Genomic DNA, 27,215 nt, shown 5'->3' with positions numbered 1-27,215 from the left:
CCACGTCCTCTGCGGGTGCTGGGCTAGAGGAGAGGTTGAGTGCTTATTAAAGTAGGTTGTAAAAAATGTATGCCTACAGATTTCATGTCAGTATGATACAATCTCTTTTAGGAAAAAGAAAAAATTAGAAATGGCTCTTTAATCTATTGAAGACCAACCTAAATAACCTTCATATAAAAATGAAGCAAAGGGCCGGGCGTGGTGGCGCACGCCTTTAATCCCAGCACTCGGGAGGCAGAGGCAGGCAGATTTCTGAGTTCGAGGCCAACCTGGTCTACAAAGTGAGTTCCAGGACAGCCAGAGCTATAAAGAGAAACCCTGTCTCGAAAAACAAAAAAGAAGAAGAAGAAACTATACACTAATATTACCAGTGTCTTATCAATATATGAAAAGGGAACATACTACAACTGAGGTTCGTCTCAAGAAAACAAGATTGGTTCAATAGTCAAAAAAATGTAAGTCACTATATTAATATTCTAGGAAAACTATCCATTCACTTAATGTTAGTGAATGCATTGAAAGCTAACAAAACAGCCACTCTTAAAGGGAGGAGTGGCAATCTCAGCACCTACAGAAAACATACACCTTGCCATCCTCGACGGTACAGGTGGACCTCCCTCTCTAAGATTAGCCAAAAAGCAGTGATGCCCACTAGTCTTTCTAGTCAGCATTTTGTGGGTATTCTAACCACTGCAATTAGTGCAAGGAAAACACACCCAGTCTGTAAAATACCTTCTCTACACACCAACCATGACAACATATACAGAAAATGCTCAAAGAATATAATAAAGTGACTAAAGCTAAAAGGTGAGTCTTGCAAGAGTAAGACATAAGCCCTAAACTAATTGCATTTTTATATATTAATAATGGCAAATACAAATTTAAATTTTTAAAATTTTGTATAATTTACATTTATTATTTATGTACCTATAAAACTGTTTAAGATTTCATTATTTTTAATGTTATGTATGTGTCTGCCTGTAGGCTTGTGCAGGAAAGCAAAGGCGCCAGTGAAGGCCAGAGGCCACCGGAGTTACCAGTGGCTATAGCCACCCAGTATGGATGCTGGGAACCCAAACTTGGACTATCTACAAAACCAATGTGTGCTCTTAACCCTCTCAGCCATCTTTGCAGGCCCAAATTTAGAAATTTTTAAATGTCATTATTTGAGCTCAAAACCATATTTAACCATAATTTTTTGTTTGTTTGTTTTTTGAGACAGGGTTTCTCTGTATAGCCCAGGCTGTCCTGGAACTCACTTTGTAGACCAGGCTGGCCTCGAACTCTGAAATCCGCCTGCCTCTGCCTCCCAGTGCTGGGATTAAAGGCGTGTGCTACCATGCCCGGCTTTTTTTTTTTTTTAAGTCTACATCTTTTTTTTTTTAAGATTTATTTATTTTTATTATATGTAAGTACACTGTAGCTGTCTTCCCACACTCCAGAAGAGGGCATCAGATCTCATTACGGATGGTTGTGAGCCACCATATGGTTGCTGGGATTTGAACTTCGGACCTTTGGAAGAGGTATCGGGTGCTCTTACCCACTGAGCCATCTCACCAGCCCTAAAGATAAATTTAACAACATATGTGTAAGACTAACAATGGTAAATACTAAGAAACAGTAAAAGTAATTAAATTAGTTCTAAAGTAATGGAGATGCCACACTCATTCATCTGATTTCTCAAAACTGTTACAATACTGATTCTCTCCAAATTACCAAAGGCTCAACACAGTTACAATCAAAATCTCAACAAACGAACGTTCTTATAAAAATTGACATGGGTGGGACAGAGGTAATGCATGCCTCTATAATCCCAGCACTCAGGAGGCAGAGACAGGAGAATCTCTGTGAGTTCAAGACCAGCATGATCTACAGAGTGAATTCCAGGAAAGCCAGGGCAACACCCAGAAACCCTGTCTCTGGGGGGGAAAAACAAAACAAAGCAAAACGAAACCAAAACTGACATGGTGCGAACATGGTGGTCCACACCTTTAATCACAGCATTTGGGAGGCAGCAAGAGAATTTCCGTGAGCTTAGGGCATTAAAGGTGACTAAAGAGCCTTGTCTCAACAACCAGCATGGCAGTTTAAAAGTGGTAACACAGATGCTGTGCTGTGGATGCAGTACCCCTCCTCCCCGGGCTCATGTGTTCTGACACTTAGCCCCCAGCTGGTGGCGCTGTTTCAGGAGGTTGTGGAACATCGGAAAAGTAAGGCTTAATGAGGGGTTGGGCTTTGAGGTTTATAGCCACATTTCTTGCCCCATCTCTCTCCTGATTTCCCCAGAAGTAGGCGAGCAGTCTCATATTCTTAACACCATAGCAAAGAGTCACTCTGGCCGCCACACCTTCCACACCACTGGAACAAAAAAACAAAACAAAACAAAACAAAACAAAAAAAAAAAAAAACCCTGACCCAAACACAAACCCTTCCTCTCCTGTGCTTTTGCCATTTCCTGGGTCCGAGTTAAAAACAACACAACCACTAAAACAATTTTATGAATAAACAAAGATAGGTGGACCCACTCTACCTGACTTTAAGACAATGTAATACAGTATGCTTTTGTAATTAAGCACACACACACACACAATTCAGTGTAAAATAGTAAATGTAGAATCACACACAAGACACACACACAGGCACACACGTACATGATATTCAACAAAGGTACTAGGAAAGTCAAAGTCTCAGTAACAAATGATCCTTGGACAAACACATAGACAACAATATTGTCATTTACAAACATTCACTCAAAATGAATCATAGGCTTATACATAAGAGGTAGACAATGATACTTCCAAATAAACACAGGACAAAAATTCTACTAACTAGAGGACAGTGTGATGGTCATCAGGTAAAGGCTCTTTGCTGCCAATCCTGTCAACAAGAGTTCAATAAGGTAGAAAGAGAGAACCAACTCCTGCAGGTTGCCCACTGATATGCCGCGTGCCATGCCGCATGCATGCATGCCTGTGTGCTTGTGTGTGTACAAAAATAAATTAAAATAAAAAGGGTATATATTTCACACACCTTAATTTTTTTCTTTAAATTCTGCTAAAAGGCATAGGTTTGTCAGATAGCATACAAATATCAGGTACCTAAATGAAAAAACCGACAAAGTACACCAAAAATCAAACCTGCTCTTTGAAAGCAATCTTTTAAGTCCATAATAAAACAGACAACTCAAAAAAAAAAAAAAAAAGGCTTCTTATCAGGAACTGTTCTTATTTGACTTTCTTGTTTGTTATGTGATAGGGTCTCACCATGTGGCCCAAGGGTGCCCTGAATTGGCAATCCATCTACCTCAATCTCCAGAACACTGGGATTGGAGGTGTGTGCCACACCCAATCTATCATGAAAATATAAAGATCTCTTATATAAAAACACAAAGAAACCGCTTAAAATAGGCAAAAAATGTGAAGAGACATTTCACCAAAAACATGAATAGCCAGTAAATAAATGAAAAATGTTACGCATCATTACTAAGGATATGTAATTTTAAGTATAGCATGATGCAGACATACTCATTAAAGTGGTTCAGTTTTAAAGACTGACAACACATGTTGGTGAAAATGACAGAAACCAGAACTTTCACTGACTGTTGGTAAGATGATAAATCCACACAATTATACTGAAAAACAGTTGTGTGACCAGAAATCCGATACTTGTTGGTATTTTCCCATGAAAGCAAAAGCATATATCTGCATAAAGACTTGTGTTCATTCAAATGTTCAGGCTTTATTTATAATTCAGCTTCAAACTTGAAACTAAAATAGCCATTAAAAGTGAATGTAGAAAACACAGCCTACACAAAATGGAACATATAACTTCTAGACAATAAACATGGATAAATCAGAAAAGAAGTCCAATGAATGTAGGAGAAAGCAGGTACTTTTACAAGTCTGTGACCTCAATAAATACCAGAATTATGAATATGGTCCAACACAGTAGAGATGCGATGCAGGTAATTAGCCCCCAGAAGAGTACATATTATTTGATTGCATTTAAAACTTTCAAAAGTTTGGGCTACCAACAAAGAACACTCATGATGCACAATTTACTTATCATGAAAGCCACTCATCTCTGAGAATCATTGGAAAAATTAAAGAAAAGACTACCTAATAAGGTGTGGTCTAGGAAAAGAGATCAAGAAGACAGTAGAATAGAGGGAAGAATGAAAAAAAGGGTTCTTGCCTATGTCTTCTACTCCCATGATACATGTATCTATTTCTATCAAACAAAAACTGAGCCTAGCACTATACTGTATAAAAAGTAGCCCTAAACACTGATTCATTAACAAAGCTCTACTGATATAAAAGGACAAGCATTAGTGTCTTTATTAATTATGAGCATATTAAAGAAGACTCACCACTTCTAATTCAATTTCTTCACCATAAGAACAAAATACAATATTCAATATTCAGGCCTTTGTGAGACCTACAGTCTGGTCTCAAGCTTTGACTTCCTTAGGCTGTTCTATTTCTGAAAAGTCCTCCATTCTAGTCAAAACTTGTACTCTATGCTCTTCTGACTCTTTACTCTTTCAATTCTGAGTCTTTTACTAAAAATCTCTATATATAAAATGCCTTTATACATGTTTAATTTTTAGAACAGTTTCTCTCCAGCTCAGACACCATGCATCATGAAGCCCCATCACCTGCTCATCCCTCCTTCCTGAACTCTGTGGCCCATCACTATGTCTAAGAATCACATGACATTTATCAATAAATCATGATTATTAATACAAGTTATCCTGCCCAACCAAACCACTACACCTCCTAGTAGCAAAGAACTGCATCATATATGTTTCTATTCTAAATTAACATATAAAGGGTAAAGAATAGAAAGCATAAAAGGAGATGGGGTTAGGAAACAAAATCAAAACAAGTTACCTTGAGGAGCTTCAGATTTTAGCCAAAATAAAAGAAGTTTGGGGCAGGGCCTCAATAAAAAGTATTGATCTTGGCAAGTGGGCAATAAGGACGAAGTAAATCCGAGACATGCCTTTTCCAGTAACACGGATCTGGCACCAGGCACTGGAGCTGGAGTCTACTCCATGCATCACATGTCCACACAGTCCACAAAGAATGTGCCCAAACTGTACAAGAAATGGTGAGCACAGCTCACAAGAATGCCTGTTCAGTGCATAGCCATGAAGCCTGCTTAATACTTACAGAGACTATAAAAAGAAATGAAAGCTATGAAGTTCCAATGGCCAGTATCTAGGAATACATATTGATTACCTTTAAATAGTATTCAAAAGCCAGGTGAAGAACTCTTAAATAGTCATTACAACAAAAGGTTTTAATTCATGCTATAAATTGGGAAACAACATACAATGCTCAAGACCATAAAACTGAAACAAACAAAAAAAAGGTGGAAGGAACAGTATAACTTCATTTTCAAGGATTAACATCAAAAGTTACCTTTTGAGAAAATACCACAGGAAAGATTGCTATCAGAATAAAAAGTACCATGGGGAACCCTTGGCTGAATAGAGTAAGCCCTATAACTCACATTTTAGTAAAAGCAAGGTATTCTCAATTTATATTAAAGGATGTAAGCCTGTAAATTAACAACATTGCTTTTCAGGAAAAAAAACATGATGATTCTAACAGTAATCCAGAACTAGTATGCACATGCTATGAGAAAGAGGCAAGAATATTTAGTGTTCATTTGTTTATTTCTACTCCAAAACATTCTAGAGCCTCTAGCTAGCTCATCCCTAACTAAAAGCTCTAAAGCAACTGACAGATTAAGTCAATGGATCCCCTACTTGAAGTAAAGACTTCAGAGTGCAATGGTGGCAGTGTAGCTCTAAAATATTTCACTTAACTGTTTTACTGGAAAGGAAAACCACACACTATAACCTGAAGACAAAGAATGAGGTTCCTGCAGAACCTCTGTGAATGAAGCTGGATAACCAAAACCTTGCACTTGATTCCTGGAGCTGCTACACACTGCTAACACAAGGCTCTGTAGAGAAGAGGCTAGCAAAGGAGCCTGAGGGCCATTCTGAAAGAACATCAGAAACACAAAAGCCACTCCAAATCTCTAAGCACTGAAGAGTGTCTGGGCAGATTACAACACATAAGGAAGAATTCAAAAATCCTGGTGTTGTGAAGAAACAAGAGTAACTTAAGTAACCTAGGTGCCATGTAAAAGGAAACTCTGAAACCCAGGTCCCAGAGAAACAGGGCAAAAAGTAGGGGAAAAATATCATTGGCAGTTGTATAATAAAACAAAGTAGACAATGGGAAAATGTATGGTTGTAAAAGAAAAAAGAGAATCATAAAGCTGAGATTCTTTAACCCTTCTCCAACCATTACAGCAGACAAAAAATAATAATTACTTAAAAGGAACAAAACAGTCCACACTGACAGTAGAGGAAATTATTAACCTATGAGTATGAGCACTGTATACTCCTTCAAAACATGAAAAATTTTAAAGTCCAGAAAAGAAGAGAAAACAGAAATTGATATATATCAAATGGGGAATACCTTCTCAGCCCAAAACATCACCTCAGAGAAGGAAGAAGTGATTAAACCACTACTTCACAAACAATTTAACTCTAAAATTAAAAACAAATAGATAAAATACACAAAGAAATAAAGGCAATAGCTGAATTTAGGCTGAAAACAGGAAAGATACAAATTATTACAGAAATACAACACAAACAGCAAGATCTCTCTGATTCAACAGAGATACAACAGTTCACCACACATCTTTTTGTAGTTGTTGTTTTTCTTTTTGAGGCAGGGTTTCTCTATGTAACAGCCCTGACTGTCGTCTGTAGACCAGAATGGCCTCAAACTCAGAGATGCACCTGTTTCTGCTACCAGGGTGAAAGTGTGCACAACACTGTCTGGCATGATCTAGGTTAATGCCATCCTCTAAAACGAGAAGTCAAGGCTCTCTGGAAAAGATGGTTCTAGAGTTGAGATGAGGAGATGTATGTATGTACAGATAGATGGACATACGGATGTATGAAAGGATGGACAGGCCGATGGACAGACAGACAGAAAGAATGAACTTGGAGTTTCTTGTAAGAAAGGTTCAAAAAGGATAGGGGACAGATCAGAAGGACACAGGAGCAAGGGAGGAGCTTTCTAGTGGTCAAACCAGAACAATGTGAGCAACATGATCTACAGTGACATCAACTATGACCTACAAAATAACATGGACATCTTTGAGTCTTTACTGATAAAAATGAATCAACAAGGAAGTGAAGGAAAAGGAGCACCTGCCTCTTCATTACAGAAGACTGTCGGTTAAATGGTTAACGGTCAAAGAAACTACAAAATCACCACTAGGTAAATTCTACAGTGGTAAACAGTGCTTGTTCTCAGTCTTAGTGATAGATGCTAAAATAAATGGATGAGAGTGTAAAGAGATACCACCAGAAACTAGCAGATCCTCAAAAAAAAAAAAAATTCTCCCTGAAGATATATATATCAATTATAAAAGAGGAAAAACTCTGACTTCACAGAGAAGACAGCAGACACCTCCTTAATTAAGGAAGCAGATTAACATCAGTAATAAGACACTAGCAGGTAAATTCTACAGTGGTAAACAGTGCTTGTTCTCAGTCCTAGTGATAGATGCTAAAATAAATGGATGAGAGTGTAAAGAGATACCACCAGAAACTAGCAGATCCTCAAAAAAAAAAAAAAAATTCTCCCTGAAGATATATATATCAATTATAAAAGAGGAAAAACTCTGACTTCACAGAGAAGACAGCAGACACCTCCTTAATTAAGGAAGCAGATTAACATCAGTAATAAGACACTAGCATTATATACTCCAGATACAAAACATACCTCCTGATAGAAAGCCATTACTTCATGTTACGATCACCCCCACCCTCCAATGCTGGGACTAGAGCTTTCCACATACTGCTATATAGAGCTCTAGGCCAGTTCCACAAGCGTTAATTACCCTTTTGACTAATTTCTTCTCAAGCTCAAGATGTTTCGATTTTCACTGGATAAAAGACAAATATCTTACTTAACAAAGTTTGAGGTTTTCCATAATCTGGCCCCTATGTAACCTGATCTTCCATTACTATTTGCACATGACCTCTTTTCCACTTCCACTTTGTTTCTTTAAAGCAATCTAAGCTCCTGCCCCTCACATTTTTTGTTTTGTTTTTCTTGAAAGATGGTCTAACTTTACTTATTTATTTATTCATAATGGGTGGGGCCTTTTGAAATTTCCCCCTTCCGTGTTAAGCACGTCTATTGGTTTTGTACTTCTTTGGGTCTTGTTTAGACAGCCGTGTTGCTAAGGTCTCACAGGGTTACCTTCCCTGTTACTTCTTGGAGACACAATGACACAGTGGAATTCCTGCTCCTTGGACTCTTACAAACTTGCTGCCCACTCTTCTTAGATGTTCCCTCAGCCTTAGGAGCAGGAGTTGGGCTGAAGATGTATTAATTAGGCTTCAATTCAGTTATCAGTTCCTTGAGGCTAAATATTCTGGGCTTCACTGAAACTTGACTAACTGCTCCTTATATGTGTGTCTACAGTATTCCATACTTCATGCATTAAACACCTCAAAATCAAGCAACCAAAGTGAATTACAAACACATTATCTCCAACACTCTCAAGCCAACTAAGAAAGCCAAGCCTTGTTCACACGTATTTCCCAGCACTTCACCCAATGAAACAAACAAGGTACTAAAAACCAAAGTATCAAAGTAGTTAGAAAAAAAAAGTCTATCTTTATGATTCCTAACTCAAGAGCAAATATTCTTTGCCCCAAATATTTGGCACTCAATTTTACTTCCATAAAAAATGTTAATTAGGTATACAATATGTGACAAAATTAATAAAAGTTTTAAATGTCACCTCATTTTATAATTAAAATGATGCCCACAAAAATTACCATTTGGTAAAGAACAAAACATTATAAACCACCAATGTCAAGATTACGTATTGATGTTCACTGATTGCATATTTTAATCACAATTAGATATTTAAAAGTGAAAATTTTTAGTTTATCATTTATTCTATAATAAAGTTAAAAACAAAATACATAAATTAGCAATGCACTTAAAGAAACAGATTCCACAAAATTAAAATATAACAAACAGAGAATTAAATTTGATATGAGAGACAACACTGAATCATTTGGATATTATATACTATAAACACATGTTCAAAGTATTATAAAACACACTCATCGAGCATATAAAGACTTGTGAAATAGGATTCCTACTCCCATTAACACAAATTGGAAAATAAGGACAACCACTGAAGAATCAGGTGCAAAGAATCACGCACTGCCTGAGATTGTTAACATTGAAAAAGGCTGGATATTTAGCTTTATTTATTGACAGTAGGTCTGGTATGTACAAGCTCCTGGTTTTGATGGTGGAAAGGGGGACTTCTTCCAAGTTTTGGGAATGTAAAGACAAATTACAATCTACCAACATAAACCAACATTTCTTAGCTTGACAAGTTAAAAAGGCTCTAAAACAATACAAATAGCACACACTATCTACTGCCCAGTTCTTGGTTTCTTTATACTTAAAGGGAGGGAGGAGAGGTGCTGCTGAAGAGATGGCTCAGCACTGGCTGCTCTATCAGAGGCCCTGGTACAATTGTCTGTAATTTCAGTTCCAGGGAATCCAAGGTTCTCTTCTGGACTCTGGGCACCAGGCACTCAAGCAATGCAAAGATATACATGCAGATGAAACTCATATACATAAGATAATTTTTAATAAAAAAAATCATGTTATGGCATTCTAAAGTAGCACCAAGAAAATTGTTAAGATTAGCCAGACTATCTTATTGTCCACAAAATAAGGATGCAATCAAAACAAACAAACAAACAAACAAACAATGAGTTAAGCCAAAGAGTTAAACTGACCTAATGTGGGTTAGTTAGAAACATTTTTCAAAATGAGTTAAGAACAATAACAGAGAATAAATAACCCATATGATTAAAAAAAGAACCCATGAATTCATATTGGTTGATATCAATGAAACAGCTAAGAAAGAAAATCCTCTTACAACAGAATGGAGTACCCACTAAATAATGTACCCACTAAAAAGGGGGGTGGGTAGAAAAACACCATTTGCAATCACTATATGTGTGCCTGACTCAAGCAAGATTCCTCAAGGACACCATAACCATTACCTGAACATTTTGGGGTAAACTGAAACAGATGCTTCAACAACAACAAAGGAGGCAGTGGCATCTTTTACAATAGAAAAAACTGGCAGGTAAAATTTCCAATAAGCAATCCAAGTCAACAGCACCAGCATCATCAGACTGGCAGCAAGCTACCTCCAGAAGCACGTGCCATCACTTAACATGAGATTATGCCAGAAGGACATTACCTGAATGTAATTATGAAGATGCAAAAGAACAAATCTTAACTGACAGACAATCCTACCAAAATAAAGGCCATACTTCTTTAACACTATTGTTCAGGAAAGACCAAAAATGGTTGAAGAACTGTTTCAGATTTAAACAATACAAGAGCTATTGACAACTACATGCAACACATCAGAAGACAAAAATGTTATTAAAAATATTAATGGCACAACTGGAGACTATTTAAAAATGAATTGTATGAAATACTATCAAGATTAACTGTCTTCCAGCCACCATACGGTGGGTATGGAAGAGCGTGTCCAGTTATGAAGAGGCACTGGATGAAGCGTTCAGGAGGAAAGGATCACAGGGGGCATAAGCTACTCTCAAACAACTTAATAGTAAAAAGAATGCAAACAAGAGGAGAGAACAAAGGGGGAGGGCAAAGAGAGAAGAGGAAAAGGAGAGCTACAGAGCCGGTTCCTGACGGCACAGAACACTATGTTAATGACATATGATTCTTACATGATTTCCTTGTTAGCAATGTACATTTCTAGCCATTACTATATGTTTGCTCTTAGCTGTGTTTCTGATCTTAACCAAACAAACATACATTCCCTGGAATCCACCAGAAGATGTAGTCAGTGAGCTTCAAACTGTAAATAAAGTAATAATGTTTCTAGACTCTGTGGTCACTTTGCAAACACTAAGAGTGACAAAAAAGAAAGTGACCAAGCAAAGGTGGCAAATGTTGACAGCTTATCAACATAGGTGAGAGGTGGACGGAGGTCACTGTGTCACTCTTTTACTTTCTCAAAGCTGGAATGTTTCCCAAAATCATTTTCTAAGTCTTCTGTCAATACTAAAATTTTACATTTGAGAAAGTAAGTCATATCTGAAAGAAAAAAAATAACCTTAACTACTAGCTTCTTCACTCCCTTTCATAATTAATGTCATCAAATTAAATCTATCAGCATTAACAAGAGGTCTTTAATATCAAAACAAACAGTATGCTAAAGTAGAAACCCGGTTTCCAAAAGCCCACTTCTAAGTCAACTGTTCAGCATGTGGAATGATTTTCACTATTACAAATGACCAGTAGGTTCCTAGGAATTTGGCCACTAGTTTCAAATTTTTCATTAACAATACAGGTAAACTGGCAGTACATTTCTTGGATGCTGTGATAAACTGGAGTCTTTCTGAAACAGCATGCAAAATTAGCCGGATAAAATGAAGGGAATGGGAGCAGAAAGAATGTTTATTAGTAAAGAACAATAAGATTATTATTTCAAGACAGAAATAAATACAGCCTTTAGATAGCAGGACTACCATTAACCTATGAGAAGGCAAACTGATTCCCAGGAAATGTCATTAATTCCCCATAAGCTCTCAAATTCCTTTATAATGCTGATAAAATATGCTAATTCTTACAGAAAATGCATGTTAAAGTTTATGAACTAGAAAGAAAAAAAATTTAATGTGAGTTGAGAAAATGGGTTGCTGGTTATTTCAGTTATTAGAGTAACCAAATTCCACTTCAACATTTCCTCAGAATTCACTTTTTTTCAATAGGATGGTGGACACAGACCATAAGTGATCTAGCAGAAGAGAGTAGCATCAGTTACAATACCCCAAAGTGAGATTTAGTCTGCAAACAATGTATGTATCCAGGGCTTTGGAAAGCATACAAGAACAGGAGGGAAAATTCATCAAGAGCGATTAAAACTGGACAAGATAACATTTGAGCTAGTACTTAAAGGATAAGGAGTTCAGTAAGTCTATGAGCAAGGGAACATTTCCATCACTGGAGAAAAAAAAGTGAACAAAGATACAGAAACACTCATTCCAATAGTCAGCATCTTCCAAGTGCAGGCAGTGAACTGTTAATGACTGACAAGACCTATCTTCCTTTGTGGAGTTCATAGTCAGATAATGGAGAAAGACCACAAATATAGAGATAACTGAACAAATCAAACTATGCAAATTTAAACATGTTTTAAAGGAAATAATCCATGTATAAGTGTCCTCGTTGTGTATTTGGTGGGGTGGGGGAGAGTCAAATTTGACACTGAAAAGACTTTCAATTGAGAAAATGCCTCCATCAGATTGTCCTATGGGCAAATCTGTGAACTATTTTCTTGATTAATGGTTAATGTAGGAAGGCCCAGTCTACTACAGGTGTTGCCACTCATGGACAAGAGTTCCAATGTTGTATAAGAAAGCAGGCTGAAGGTGCCGGGGCGGAAGGGCTGGCAAGATGGCTCAGCAGTTACAGAGTACTGGCTGTTCTTTTAGCAATCCTGAGTTCAATCCCCAGCAACCACATGGTGGCTCATGACCATCTATAAAGAGATCTGATCTTGTCATGCAGGTATATGTGCACACAATCAACACTGGCTGTTCTTTTAAAGGTCCTGATTTCAATTTCCATCAACATGGTGGCTCACAACCATCTATAAAGAGATCTAATCCTGACATGCAGGTATACGTGCACACAAAGCAGACATTCATTTGAAAGACATAACACCCATGGAAGGAGTTACAGAGACAAAGTTTGGACCTGAGACAAAAGGATGGACCATCCAGAGACTGCCCCATCCGGGGGTCCATCCTATAATCAGCCACCAAACATAGACACTATTGCATATGCCAGCAAGATTTTGCTGAAAGGACCCTGATATAGCTGTCTCTTGTGAGACTATGCCAGTGTCTGCAAACACAGAAGTGGATGCTCACAGTCAGCTATTGGATGGAACACAGGGCCCCCAGTGGAAGAGCTAGAGAAAGTACCCAAGAAGCTGAAGGGGTCTTGCAAACTTTATATGCCCCAGTACAGGGGAAACACCAGGGCCAAGAAGTGGGAGTGGGTGGGTAGGGGAGGTGGGGGGGGGGGGGAGAGGGTATAGGGGACTTTCGGGATAGCATTTGAAATGTAAATGAAGTAAATACCTAATAAAAATTGGGGGAAAAAAAAAGAAAGACATTAGATAGACGAAAGAAAGAAAGAAAGAAAGAAAGAAAGAAAGAAAGAAAGAAAGAAAGAAAGAATCTGCTAAACACATGAAACTCAAGAAGAATGAAGACCAGAGTGTGGACACGGTGCCCCTCCTTAGAATTGGGAACAAAACACCCATGGAAGGAGTTACAGAGACAAAGTTTGGAGCTGTGGCGAAAGGATGGACCATCTAGAGACTGCCATATCTGGGGATCCATCCAGTAATCAGCTTCCAAACTGACACCATTGCATACACTAGCAAGATTTTGCTGAAAGGACCCTGATATAGCTGTCTCTTGTGAGACTATTCCGGGGTCTAGCAAACACAGAAGTGGATGCTCACAGTCAGCTATTGGATGGATCACAGGGTCCCCAATGGAGGAGCTAGATAAAGTACCCAAGGAGCTAAAGGGATCTGCAACCCTATAGGGGGAACAACATGATGAACTAACCAGTACCCCGGAGCTCTTGTCTCTAGCTGCATATGTATCAAAAGATGGCCTAGTCGGCCATCACTGGAAAGAGAGGCCCATTGGATAGGCAAACTTTATATGCCACAGTACAGGGGAACGCCAGGGCCAAAAAAATGGGAATGGGAGGATAGGGAAGTGGGGGGGAGGGTATGGGGGACTTTTGGGATAGCATTGGAAATGTAACTGAGGAAAATACGTAATAAAAAGATATTAAAAATTAAAGAAAGAAAGAAAGAAAGAAAGAAAGAAAGAAAGAAAGAAAGACAGACAGACAGACAGGGAGGGAGGGCAGGCACACGGCTTTTATCCCATCACTCAGGAAGCAGATGCAGGAGGATCTCTGTGAGTTCGAGGCCAAACTGATCTACAGAGCAAGTTCCAGGAGACCCAAGGCTATTTCACAGAGAAACCATGTCTCAAAAAAACAAAAAGATAAGCAAACAAAAAAGCAGGCTGAGCAAGCCATGGACAGCAAGACAGTAAGCAACGTTCCTCCGTGGTTTCTATGTCAGTTCCTGCCTCCAAATTCCACCCTGAGTTCCAAGCACTTGAGGGATGAAACCTGGAGGATCAGGAACTCAAGGTCATCCTCTGAGACACAGCAAGTTCAAGACCAGTCTCAGTTTGTCTCAAAAATGAGGGAGCAGGTGTGAAGGTGGTGGGAGAGCTCACAGGAGGCTACTGGAGTAAATTACATAAAAGACTGTAACTTAGACTGAAAAGTCAATGAGACTAAAATATGTGATGAAAATAAATTGTGAAGAACAGGACTTGTGGGTGAATTAGATTTGAGAATGAACAAGAATATTATATTTCTGGCTTGAATGAAGTAATGTACTAAAATAGAGAAGACCAATAGAAATACAAGATGGTGGAAGAAAGAGGTAGAAGAGATAAGGAGGAGGAAGAGGAGGAAAAGGGAAAAAGAAATAATGAATAACGGGTAGGAAAATCTGGCTCTTTTTCAGCTACATTATGTTTAAGATTCTAAATGGATGTCTAAGTAGACAGCAAGCTCAAGAGAACTCTAAGCTAGAAAGTTAGTAGGTAGGAGTCATCACCTTGAAAACACATGGCTATTTCAGTGAAGAGCACACAGCTTGTCTAGGCTAAGGCAGAGAAACCAAAGGTTAATGGCTGCGGTGTGTCTGGAAAGTCTGATGGAAGGATCTTATTAGGTAAGTCATTGACTAACAACTGCAGCCACAGTAGCAGAAAAGTAACAGTGCTGCATGCTATAAAATCAGTCATTCTACTATACTCACACATCTTACTGAATCCTCTCAACTCTATGTAGTCGATGTTATGTTTCATACTTTACACAATGAATGAGCCTCAAACATACAGAGGACTAAGTAGACTGCTTATTTTCACTTAACCTTCTGATTTTAAAAGGCAATCTCTTAACCTTGCCTTACAGCCCTCTACTGATCTTTCACACACCTTCTAAGTTTTTGTTTGTTTTTGGTTTTAAACAACTGGCATACAAGTGTAGCAATGGTTCTGTCATTAAATGTACTCACTGCTCTTGTAGAGGGGAACTGTTCCTATCCGCAGCATCCACATGGTGGCCTACAATCATCCTTAACACCAATTCCAGAGGATCCAACACCCTCTTCAACCTTTGAGGATACATGTGTTATACATAATTACGCAGCCAAAGTACACATAAAATAAATTTTTAAAAAGAGAGAACTTGCATATTCTGAAATTTAGAAATACATTCCAATCTTACATAGTAGATAAACTTCTGGGAGTAAGGACCAAAGGTGAAACAGGCAAATACAACATTATGCAATGCCAGACAGAGTAACTTGTTTTCAGTAAGTGCACATTGCAAGCTATCTTAATAGGTCAAATAGAAAGTAAGTCTTTGCTCAAAGAGTCATATCTCAAACTAACCCAAACCACAACTGCATATGCACACTGCTGATCACAAAACAAGGGAAAAGATCAGCTCCTATAACACAAACTCACCATCCATTACTGAAAACATTCCTCAAAGCATCAAACTTTTACAGGTTCTTTTTAATCTACAAAGTCTGTATTTCTGCTTAGAAAAGAAAACTAACATTAATTTGAAACAGCCATTAAAAGATGTGCATGCTTTGAAGGCTGGATGTGGCTGTGGTATAGAACACCTGATTGAAAGGTATGCCTTGACTGGTATTTGCTAGAAAAGTGATTAATGTCTGATTTTCACCAATGTTAGAAAAGTGCTCTCTGCCACAGTCATCAGCAGCACGCTTGTGGTGCATATACAAACATGTATGCAAATATGTAAAATAAGAGTAAACCAAGAATAACACCAAGTGTTAGTGTTTGTAAATTATCTACTACTATACAACATTATATAAACAATGGTATTCCATCCTAATGTTTTAAATTTAGATACTTGTGATTTTATCTTCAGTTACCATTAAGACACCCTACATTAAATTAAATGTGATATTTATCAATTAGGTTCAGTTAATACAAATACTGCTAAAATCTATAAAAATTAATATAAAAGTATCTATTAAATAATGCCAGTACAGATCTTATGCTGTAATGTAATACTTTCTAATTAACAAATGAGCTTACACTATTTAATTATCGTAAACTGGAAGAGGGTGCACTTATCACTGGTACACAGATAAAATAAATATAGATGAAGTCATTTAGCTTCACAGACCAGGCAAATGAAGACTGAAAAATGTATAGGTTACTTACTAATGAAAAGCTATTTTAAGTATATTTATTTCAGGTAGGTTGAACAAACACTTTTTTTCTGGTTTCAGACGCTAAAGACCACATGCTGAAAAGAGCTCTCACAACTAAGACAAGATGTAATTCACTGAAGAATTAGAAAATTACTTATATTCAAATCTAACTTAAAACAAAATTAGGGGAGACTGAGACGAGAAGCAAGTCACAATTGCAGATCAAAAACCTAAAGTAAACCAGTCCAGTGAACACTGTACGGACGATCTGAGTGTAAACTGACATTGGCACTGGCATAGTTTATCCAAATCCACACATGAGCATTCTCCAGGACCAAGTCCTTTGTGACACAGAGCATTCTCACGCTAGCTTACATACAAGACAGTTATGGGAAAGACCCATGGAAGCAGGAAGGAAGGAGCAGTCGGGGTAACATGCTCTCTTGTACATCAAGGCTCAGCAGTGAGCTCTGAACTCATCTCATTTAAATTCTACTGCCATGGGACAGGTGTCACAACTCTTTTCCATTTTATCAATGTTATTTCATTTTGTCAGTAGTAAGGTTAGCATCTAAAATCAAGATCTGACTAAAAAAAAAAAAATCAAACAATCTTTCTTCAAGGTTTGCAAATCAGAATCCTTTCATATTATCTATCTTAAAACTTCATTCAATTTCCCTATTTACTCTTCTTTAACTACTTAAAACTGGAAAAAAAATCACATCTCAATTTATAAAGACCCCATTTACAAACCTTTTTAATCCTGGGGAAAGGCAATAGTGATCATCTTCAATACACAAAGCAGTATTCTCATTGCCCCTTCAGTGTTAAAAAGCTTGGCACTAGACTTTGTAACATCTCTATGAACCTTGAGCTTATCTATCTTTATAGGGGGAGTATGTTATAAGACACAATGTTTGAAATTTAAATGCCTCAGAAAATCCATGATTTCATCACTAAGTGTTACAATGAAATCCTCTTCTTACCAGACTAAAAGATGCAAGAGGAAAACTGAGGGTTTCCCAAACAGACTGACAAGCATGCTACTTCCCCAAAACAAATCTGATTGTAGACCCTCCCAAATCAGAAGACAATCTGCTAAGATTTAACTACACTAGCAAACTTCACCTTCACTATAAAGCTGTAAAGAAAAAAACAAAAAAACAACAGAATCAGCATTTGAAACAACTCAACATTTAAAAAACTTTATTTCCAATTACATTTACCAAAACCAAAACAAAAAAATAAAACAAAAAGCCCTTTGTTATTTACCTGTTGTGAAAACATAAAAACTATATAGAGAATTAAATTATTCTCAAGGCATAATTCAACATGCTGACATTACAATCATTTTTAAGCCTCAGAAAGCTATTCCTTTCTCTGATCACTAGTTCTTCAATTTAAAATCTTATAGGATGAGTTAAGTGCAATTTTACCTTCATGAAAGACTAGGGTCTTATGTGTAGCAACAGTATGGACTGAAGGAAATGGGTAAGTACAGTTGAATTTAGAGATCACCATTCTTCACAAACACTGTTTTAATACATGACTATCTCAGGAAACCTTCTTAAAACAAGAATTATTAATATATAGTCTGTAAGCAAGCAAATAGCCCGTTTAAGCTTTTCAAAGTGCTTTCATGATTTTAATATTATCCTCTCAACTTTTGCAACAAGAATTAAAGTAAAAGTAATTCCAACTCAATTAATAGACAACAAATACTAATTGTATTGTCTTATACAACATACAGATATGTCCCAGTAAACATTCCATTTGTGTAATATTACATTTACTATAATTTAAGTCATCTCTAAGGGAACATGTCTCCCTAAAAGTTGCCGTTTACAAGACAAAATAGAGATCTCCAAAAATACACAAAAACAAAACTAAAGTGTATATACAAATGTCATAAAAGCATTGTTACTTCATCCTCATTTCCTAAATTCACAGGAAAAGAAATGTCATTTTAGTATGTTTTAAAACACACACACACACACACACACAACTTTGTTTACCTTTTCCTCAGACTGTCCAAGTACTGCCAAGGTAACATAGATTTTAAAACTGACAACTAGACTACTTAGCAGTTGCCAAAACAACGCAGCTGGATTCTTAAAGGGAAAGTACTCTTGTGTAATATACACCTAATTACTGCTTTACAGAACCTCACTGTCATACAGTAATGGATGTTTCAAGAAAGACATAAGAGAAACACGATGCGCTGCGCTACAAACTTGAAAACTGTTATACAATATTAGCTTTAAAATATGTATACAGTTGTCAACACATCGCAGCAGGTCTTTCTAATTTCAATTTCTGGAATCCCAATTTCACAGTAAACATACAGGTTAGCGCGACGGTGTATTCAGTCTACACTCCGTTCCCTTCTGGATCGTGATGACAGGGGCTTCAGAGCTCAGGGACCTATTTAAGGTCTGAGTGAGCAAGAATTTGATAGTTACACTCTCCCAGGGGGAGGGGGGAAATGCTAATTCAGAAAATGCTCACCTTTCCCAAACTTGTCTGCAATATCACTGATCTTTAATCCTCAACTGCCCAAAAACAGATGACATCGAACCCAAAGGCAAAGTTTCCATCTCACCCTGAGACCTACGGCGGGATCTACCCGATTGCAAGGAGGGGGTCTCTTCTGCAGCCCCGACTCCCAAGACCTTTTTCCCCCGCACCCGCAGGTGCTCGAACCCGGCCACCGCCCGGGCCAGCTCCAGACACACAACCTAACGCCGATATCCCCGCGGGAGAGTTCAGACCCCTACCTCCCGCCCCAGCGAACCAACCTTCCCCCCGAAGCAGAAGTGGGGGAACTTTAAGTGCGACCACAGGGCCGGACGCCCCCCGCACTGGCGGTCTACGGAGCGGGGAGACCCCGAGATCCGCGACGCTGGAGGAATGGACCGAGTGGCTCCGCGGCCCCCTGGGAACTCCGTCAACTTTCAGGGAGGAGCCGGGCGGCGCGGCGGGGGGCCCCAGAGGTGGCGCGCTCAGGGAGGCGGCTCGCGACAGTCCCCCCGCGGGCCCCCGCCGCCGCGCCCGCAGCCCCCCGGGCTCGCCCCGGGGCACCCCGCCCCCACCGCACGGGGCCGCGCCCCTCCGCTCTCCCGACGGCCCCGCCGCCCCACGCCCAGCCTCGCCCCGGCGCCCGAAGCCCCGCGGGCAACCCCTCCTCGGCCTCGCAGCCCCTCCGTGGTAGTGCCCCCCACTCCCAGCGCGGCCCGACCCCCTTCCCAGCCGCCGCCACATCCCCGCCGCCCGCGGCCCCTCACCGAGTCTCCGCTACAGCCGGCGGGCGCGCACACGCCGCAGCCCCGGCCCGGCCCGCCACAGCACTCCGCGCCGCCCGGAGCCGCCTCCTTCAGCCCGGGACTCGCCGGGACATCCGCGCACGGATCCCCACACCGGGGCTATTTTTAGGAGTCAGGCCTCGGCCAGACCGGAACTCGTTCTTCGCAGCGCGCGTGCGCACTGCGAGGACGTCTTGGTGTCCCTCCGCGGGCCTCCCCTCTCCCTTCCTCTCGGCTTCCTCTCTTTCTTCTCTCCCGGGCTCTCCTTTTAGGGTATATTTCTGCTCTCGGTGGGTCCTGAAGGGTTTGTCATGGACAAGACGAGGGACTAGTCAGAGAGAGCCGCGCCTTCTCAACAGCTAGCGCTGTGGCACAAGGACATGAGGGGCGGACTATGTTTTTCCGGGTGGGTGAGGCGACAGATCACCCGGCACAGGAAGGAGATGACGGCTGCTTGGCGCCGGGGCTACAGCCTGGAGCGCGCTTCCCTCTCTGAAGGACCGTGTTCTCCTGGAAGGGATACTGGTCACTTGATGAGGGCCTGGGCGTGGCGGGCCGGCGGCGTCGCGCCCCCGCCGCCTCCTGGTCCAGCCCGGGCCCACGGCTCCGGTGACGCGGCGCGTGACCGGTCCCCGCGCTTGGTCCGCGACCACAGCCGAGAGGCCCGACCCGCGGGACGGCCCAGACGCCCTGTGCGGTGCTCCGGACCTAGGCCAGCTCCCCGCCCTCGTGCGCGCCGGGCCTGCCCAGACCTCGGCTCGCCACGCCCTCACTGTGGTCAGGGCCACACCTGTGTCCAGGCCTGGACAGCTGCTGGGTCACCCCCGCCGGGCCAGCAGTTGGATGCTGTCCCTGGCCACTCAATCCCAGCAGGGGCTTGGGAAGCAGAGACACCTTGAGAATGAGGCAACCTGCCTATTTGGGCTACTAATACTAGCTAGTATGGATTAGTAGTAAACTGTATCTCACTTAGTACTCACATCGCAGTGAAGTTCACCTCATTTTCTGTTCCCATTCTGCAGATAAGAAAGGCAAACTGAGAACCACTCTGACCACGCAGGCCCACACAGCGTCAGAGAAGGGCCATAAGGATCTGAATTCCTAAACGAACTGATTTTTCTGAGGGGAAAAGATGTCTTTGAGACAGCACTTGTATTTTGTTAACTTACTGATTTTGTCCAGAGAAGGCTTCTGGGCGTGACTCTCTGCTGGTCCTTACCCCCAAAAGTTGCTACCGCTGTAGAGGTAATAAGAATGTGATGGCTGGTATCCGACCCAGAGCTGCCCATGCAATGGGCACAAACCCTCATTCGAAAATGAGAGACTCAGTTCTGTGGTTAGGGCTTTAAAACAAGTCTTTGGGGGTGGGTGAGCAGATGTGCAGAGGAACTGGGAAGTTACAAAGGAAGCTGGAGGCTCTCTGGCTTCCTCCCTCAAGGACAACAAGGCAATGTGCCGGAGAGAGGCTGACACAAAGGCAGTACAGAGATAGGAGATTACCAGACACTGGAAAATAAGCCCAGAGCTTCTCAGGGCCTCCCTTCAGTGTTCAGGGGAGTTTGGTGGGGGGGGGGGGGGAGGGGGGGTGGCAGGGAGCTGTTATCTTCCCCTCTAGCCTGTCAGGCCCTTTGAGAGGAAAAGGCCTGTGCCCAGACTGCAGGGAGGATTTTAAAACACACTAATTCTGGTGTAAAGCAGCAAGGTATGAGGAAATGCACGAGGTTTATCCCACCAGAAGCTGCAGCAGCTGTATTCAACTGTTCTACTCCAAGAGAATGGCTGTTCTGATGATTTCCATTAAAACTAAAGGTAAAGGAGAGTGAAGACTAGGCCTTTCTCACCAGCTTTTCACCCCGAGAGAGAGGGAAGGACAAAGAGGACAAATTGTTTCAGAAGACATTTGACTCTCTCATAGCTCCCCCATCCCTGCCTTCTGTATGCAGTCCTCCTGGGACACAGGAGACTCAACTCCAGCCTGCCCACCCATCCCATCGCCTAATACCGAGACTTTTGGTCACCCTAGAAGCCAGGCAGAGAACTTGGCCATAAGAGCAGCCAAGGGAAAAAGCTGTTTGCACAGTTTTAGAGAGAACCCTTTTTCTCAGCATCTGCATCACAATATCATTGCTTAAGAATTAGGAGTGATCAGAGGATAAAAAGAGAGAGGGAAGAGGGAGGGGAAGGAAGAGAAGACAGCTGTTGGAAGATATATTACCAAAGCACACTCAACCGTTACTTATAGTTAAAATAAGTGTTTGGGGGAAGGCGTTGAAGCGTCTGCACCTGAAGTCCAGTGCCCAGCAACTTCCCAGCGCTCATCTTGGCGTGGACCATATGCCCAGCATGGCTGTGTGCTGCTGACTCCAAAGGATCTACTGAGGAGCAGCACCTTGTCCTCCTATTCTGTCTGGCCTCCTTAAAGCCCTAGTGAGCAGGCTGCAGGGACTCAGCATTGTTCTGGCACTGGGCCTGCGTGAAGAACAGCCCTTCTTTCTACAAAGAGGCTGCCAGGTTACAGCAAGGATCCAGCTTAAAACACGATCCAGCTTCTCTCTCGGTGACCTTGAAAAGGACTTCTTCCTAGGACACAGCACAGTTAGGGAAGGAGTAACTAAAGGAAAGAAGGTCATTAGGGAAGGCTTCTTAGAGGAGGCCATGCCCACAGTGAATCTAAAACACTTGATAGAATGCACAGGGACCCTCTCCTTAGCTCTTAGTATGGATGGAAAAGAAACAGGATCCCTGATCACCAGGGCAGCCTCTTCTTGCCTGTTACCTAACTGTCCCCACTCAGAACCCCCAATGGCTGCTTTGTGCACATCAGCCTGTTCCCTCATCTGGAGGGTAAGCCTTTCCCTACCTGGTCCAATTCTGATGAGGCACCATTTTGTACTATGGCCCTTCTCTAAGTTAGTGCATGAGTAAAAGCTCAGCCTTTCTTTATGCCTGTCTGTCTGTCTGCCTGCCTCCCCCATTCTAGATAGGGCACTCCATAAAGAAAAAAGCTGTGATTTATTTCATATACTCACATTTGGCATGGAGTATGAGTAAATAAGTCCTTGTTATAAGTTTAGGAGCCTCTCAGCTGAGAGTGTTCTCCTTAGGGGCCTCTTGTACATGGCACAAGAGAGGATCCAAACACAGCTGACGTGGTGCAGCCTCCAGATAGAGAGCCAACAAGTAGTGGTACATGAGGCTAGAAGTGTTCGGAGGTAGCACAGTATCTGAACATACTGTCTTTTTGCCTTTTTCATCAACACCAGTGGGGAGCTACCAACAGATACTAAGCAGGTGAAAAGCTTGATCTGTTTGACATGTTGGGGAGCAAGAGAGAAAACCCATCCCAACAGATCACAGGAGACCAAGGAGAAATGGCAGTGAAATACAAAAAGGGACCTTAGACTGGGTTCTGGTATTAAAGGGAGACATAGATGGGAAACTGGTGAAGTTTAACTAAGGTTTGTCTGTCGTTCATACTTATATGATTGATAATCATACCTTTATTTTAAATAAAATGTCAACATTCAAGGAATAATGTAGTGAATCACCATGACAATTTTGAAAGGTTTTGTTGGTCTAAGATAAAATAATTTTGGAATAACAAGGTATTGCTTTAGTATTTTATATAGATTACAATCTCCTAGTTATAATCTTTGAAGTTAAGAGAACTGGTTGTGTGGAGTTTTTTGGTTTTTTTTTAACAATAGAAAGTAGCTATAAGTCTCACTTCAATGTGAGCAATATTTAAATCGCTGGTAAATGTTGATAAGTATTTTGGAGTGACCAATGTTCTGAGTAGAGGAAAAACCATAGGAAAAATGCTTCCATTTCCAACACAAACCAGGAGGGTTTCATGAGTGCATGGACTTGTTCCGAAACTTCAGAACCTGACACAGCCACACGTGTAACGTCGAACGTCGCCTGGTGCGCTCTTTTCAAGCAGTAAAGGTGCTGTTTTCACTTTTCTTATTTAATATCACATGGGCTTTTATTCTCGTATGACTGATGATGAAAAGGATGAATGCAGGCTCTCCCAGAAGGGGATAAAAGAGCTTTCCTTGGCTCTGTTTCCATTCTTCCATAGGAAAGTCTACATAAAGATTCAATAAACTTGAAAAACACAAAAACTCAAATCTTTGACAGCTGGGTGTTTTACATGATCATACTTCAAATAAGTCTTTCAATTCCTATTATACGTTGTCATTTTGTTATATTGTAGTTTTTTTCTTCTGTATAGAGTTTATTCAGATTTTGCAGCGCTCTCCAATAACCAGTCATAGATTCACATGTCAATTATTGTAATTCCAAACCTTGAGTTTATTATCTTTTCACTCTCTGTATCGTTCCAAAGAGAGACTGATTCACATACACACCGCAGCAGTCCACCCACATCAGCTGCTTGCATATGAAAGCTCATTGTGGCTCTTCGCCCGTTCTCCTCTTCTCACGGATCTTTCTCCTGAAGGCTGGCAATGTCCTTTGGTCCCACCTCAGTAATCTCTTTCTCAGCACATTCCAGCATGACAAACCTCTGCTGTGTCTACTAGGATGTCCGCTTAGACCCATTCTGGGTCTAGATGTCCCCAAAGATCCCTCATCCAGAGAAAATGATAGATTCTCTCTAGGACACATTTGCAAATTATTCTCCAATTACAACTCACAGTCTAGCAGGAATTTATAACTGTTAGAAATGCAAGGTGTTGAGATTTGAAGCAAATTTGGGAGTCGCCAAAAAGGTAAAGCTGCAAATTTGGAATCAAATAGTCCTTTGTTTATATCATATCGCTAACAATTTCTTTCCAGGTGTGTTACATTGGGTAAACTGCTCAACTTCTCAATCCTACTTTCTCATGTATAAAGTGATAGAAACCCTTACTTGAGGTTATTTTGAGGACTGAGTGACCTATGTAAAGTGCTGATATAAGCTTCACATTCCTACCCCAATGACTACTTTGTGTGTGACTGCTCATTGATAAATTAAATGCCAAACCCTGTCCTATGCCCTGAACAAACAGATGGGACCCATGTTCTCATGGAGCTTGTAGTCTTGAAGTCAGATCATAAAAGATACATAAAATATGTCAATAAGGGCTATGATAAAGACAGAGAAATCCTCTATCCAGAGAGAGGAATTGTGCTGATCCGGTAGCTTTGGGTACAGGGAGGGCTTCTCTGAGGCAGTGATGGCTAAGCTGAGTGTCCATAGTCAAAGAGTGACCCAAGCAGAGGGAAGAATGAAGTGTCTGGAGAGAAGCGAAGTTAGTCTGTTCGAAGTAGAGAATGGTCACAAGCATGGAAAATCAGTTTGGCAGGTCAGTTGGAAGATAAGTTTAAAGCCACGAGAAGGCTGCAGTTCGGCATCAATACTTATACGGAAAAATGAAAAGAAAAAAAGTAGATAAAATTATCAGCAGGTTAATACAAACTGCTTCCTTACCGTACGGAACAGGCTAGAGGCACCTGTCTGTTGGATCACTAGCCAGCTACTTGTTTGTTTATTTATTTATTTATTTACATGTTTATTTATTTATTTTAGCTGTAAGAAACTCAGGTCAAGCCAACGTATGTCATAAATTAAAGAGAAAGCTCTATTGGTTTGTTTGCCTGAAGATTCAAGAGTACAAGGGTTGCCTCCTTCGCCATAGCTTTGCTATCTGTGGCTTCAGTTATTGGTGGTCACTGGGAAAAAAAAATACAACAGAACTTCTTGGAATAGCAAGAGATGCCATTCGCATAACTTTTGTTATGTGTATCATTATAATTATTCTATTTTATTATTGGTTGTTTTCTGTTTTTCATTTTCTATATTTATTTATTCTGTGCATGTGGATGCATGGGTACATGGCTCTTGTGCATGTGGAGGTCAGAGAACAACCTTTGGGAGCTGTTTCTCTTCCTCCTCCACGTGGAGCCCACAGATGGAACACTGGTCATCAGGCACGGCAAGCACCTTACCACACCCACATCTTGACAGACCCCTACTTTTAATCTTTGCTTTCCCTAATTTATAAATTAAATTTTTTCATGGATGTCTAGGTATGTGAGTGGAAACATAGCATATATAGGGTTTGGTAGTATCTGAAGTTGAGGCTCTTGTTGAGGGTCTTTAGTGTACCCTCTGTAGATAAAGGGGACCACTAGAATTCTAGTTTCATCATTTCTGCTGGGAATGAGTTGGCACCTCCATTTATGTCCTCTCTCCACTTTCTTCTACACCTCATTATGTTACTCTCACTTATGGGTAAGGATGTTTTATGAATAATTCTGCAGCAACCCTAGTCTTAGAATTTCCTATTTAGCTACTTCTTTCAAAATAGAGTTTTTTTTTTTTTTATTTTTCTAGCGAAGTTTCATCTGAGCCTGGTCCCGTTGCATGTCTCTGAACCAGTCACGACAGCCAAGGTACTAGGATGGTCTGATTGGCCAAATCTGGGTCACTAGCTCACCCCCTGGAGTCCTGAGAGGGTTCAAACTCACTCAAAATCCAAGGACAAGGTAATTGACAAGGAGGGGAACTATTTTCCCCAGATTAGAATGCTAGAATTAGAAGAAGAGGTCCTGTTTGCCAGACAGTCAAAAAAAATACAGAGCTCACTAGAGCGGATCAGCAAATGTGGGTGAATGCTTATGTTAGGTGAGCTGTAAGTAGCCCAATTGTGGTCCACACCATTGATTAATCTTGCTCTCCTCTTAGGAAAGAGACCCAAAAGGAAAGTCCTAAGAAACCTGGCGGATGCTGCCATACCATCTTTGACCTTCACAGATCCTGAAGGCTGACTCCGGCTCTCACTCCCACCCAGTCCTCAACCTAATAGAGGTTTCACATTCTTGCAACCTGCAAACATTTCAGGAAAATCCACCCCATCTTCTTGCAGGAACTGGGGCTACTGCACCCCATTGTCATACAAAGCTTGCCTTGCTTAGGTCTTTCTGAGTCATGCTGCTCTTGAGTGTCATCCCTGTGTAGCCCTACATGGTATGTAGTATCCTTGTCTTCCAGGTGGTGGGTATTTGTCGATGGTCGACTGGGGCTCTGCTCCTCATTTTTCCAGTGCCTAGTGTCTTCTGTTACTTAGGGCAGGGAAATCTCTTCTTTAGGATGGGGTGACTAGCAAGTGATCAGATCACAGCCTTCCATTGCCTTTCCAAAAGACCTTTCTTTAGATTATCTCCTGTGGGCCTAAGTAAATTATGCTAAGCCCCAGAGTTCCTGCAGGTGGGCCTAGAGATCACCACACACACCTGGCTCCAGACCTTCCATTTGGAACTCCTATTTTTTTTTTTTAATGGGAAGTCCAACCAGAGGTCATAAGGTCTTTCTCATTAATGCTTTCTCTACAGTCTGGCACATAGTAGGCTTTCAATAAATATCATTGACATGAAAAGCAAAACAAAACAACTCTATGTTCAAGATCAGGC

At 40.8% G+C, this 27,215-nt stretch overlaps 1 protein-coding gene across 7 annotated transcripts in view; it reads right to left on the bottom strand.

Annotated features, from left to right (window-relative positions):
- Positions 1-20,432, bottom strand: part of Mef2a (myocyte enhancer factor 2A) — a 131,962-nt gene extending 111,530 nt beyond the window's left edge. For 3 of the 7 annotated variants that reach the window (XM_085841658.1, XM_029479490.2, XM_021166331.3), the window contains exon 1: positions 19,779-20,428. The gene's annotated coding sequence lies outside the window, so the exon portion shown is untranslated. Of the gene's footprint in view, positions 1-19,778 lie in introns of all 7 variants that reach the window. The other 4 variants (XM_085841660.1, XM_021166333.3, XM_021166332.3 and 1 more) reach the window with 4 other exon arrangements.
- Between the last annotated feature and the right edge of the window lie 6,783 nt (positions 20,433-27,215).

The sequence above is a fragment of the Mus caroli genome, unplaced genomic scaffold (assembly GCF_978045245.1).
Source record: "Mus caroli unplaced genomic scaffold, Mus_caroli_1 scaffold_8, whole genome shotgun sequence".
Lineage (NCBI taxonomy): Eukaryota > Metazoa > Chordata > Mammalia > Rodentia > Muridae > Mus > Mus caroli.
Note: the sequence above shows the minus strand (reverse complement) of the source record. Positions and strands in the feature narration are given on the sequence as shown.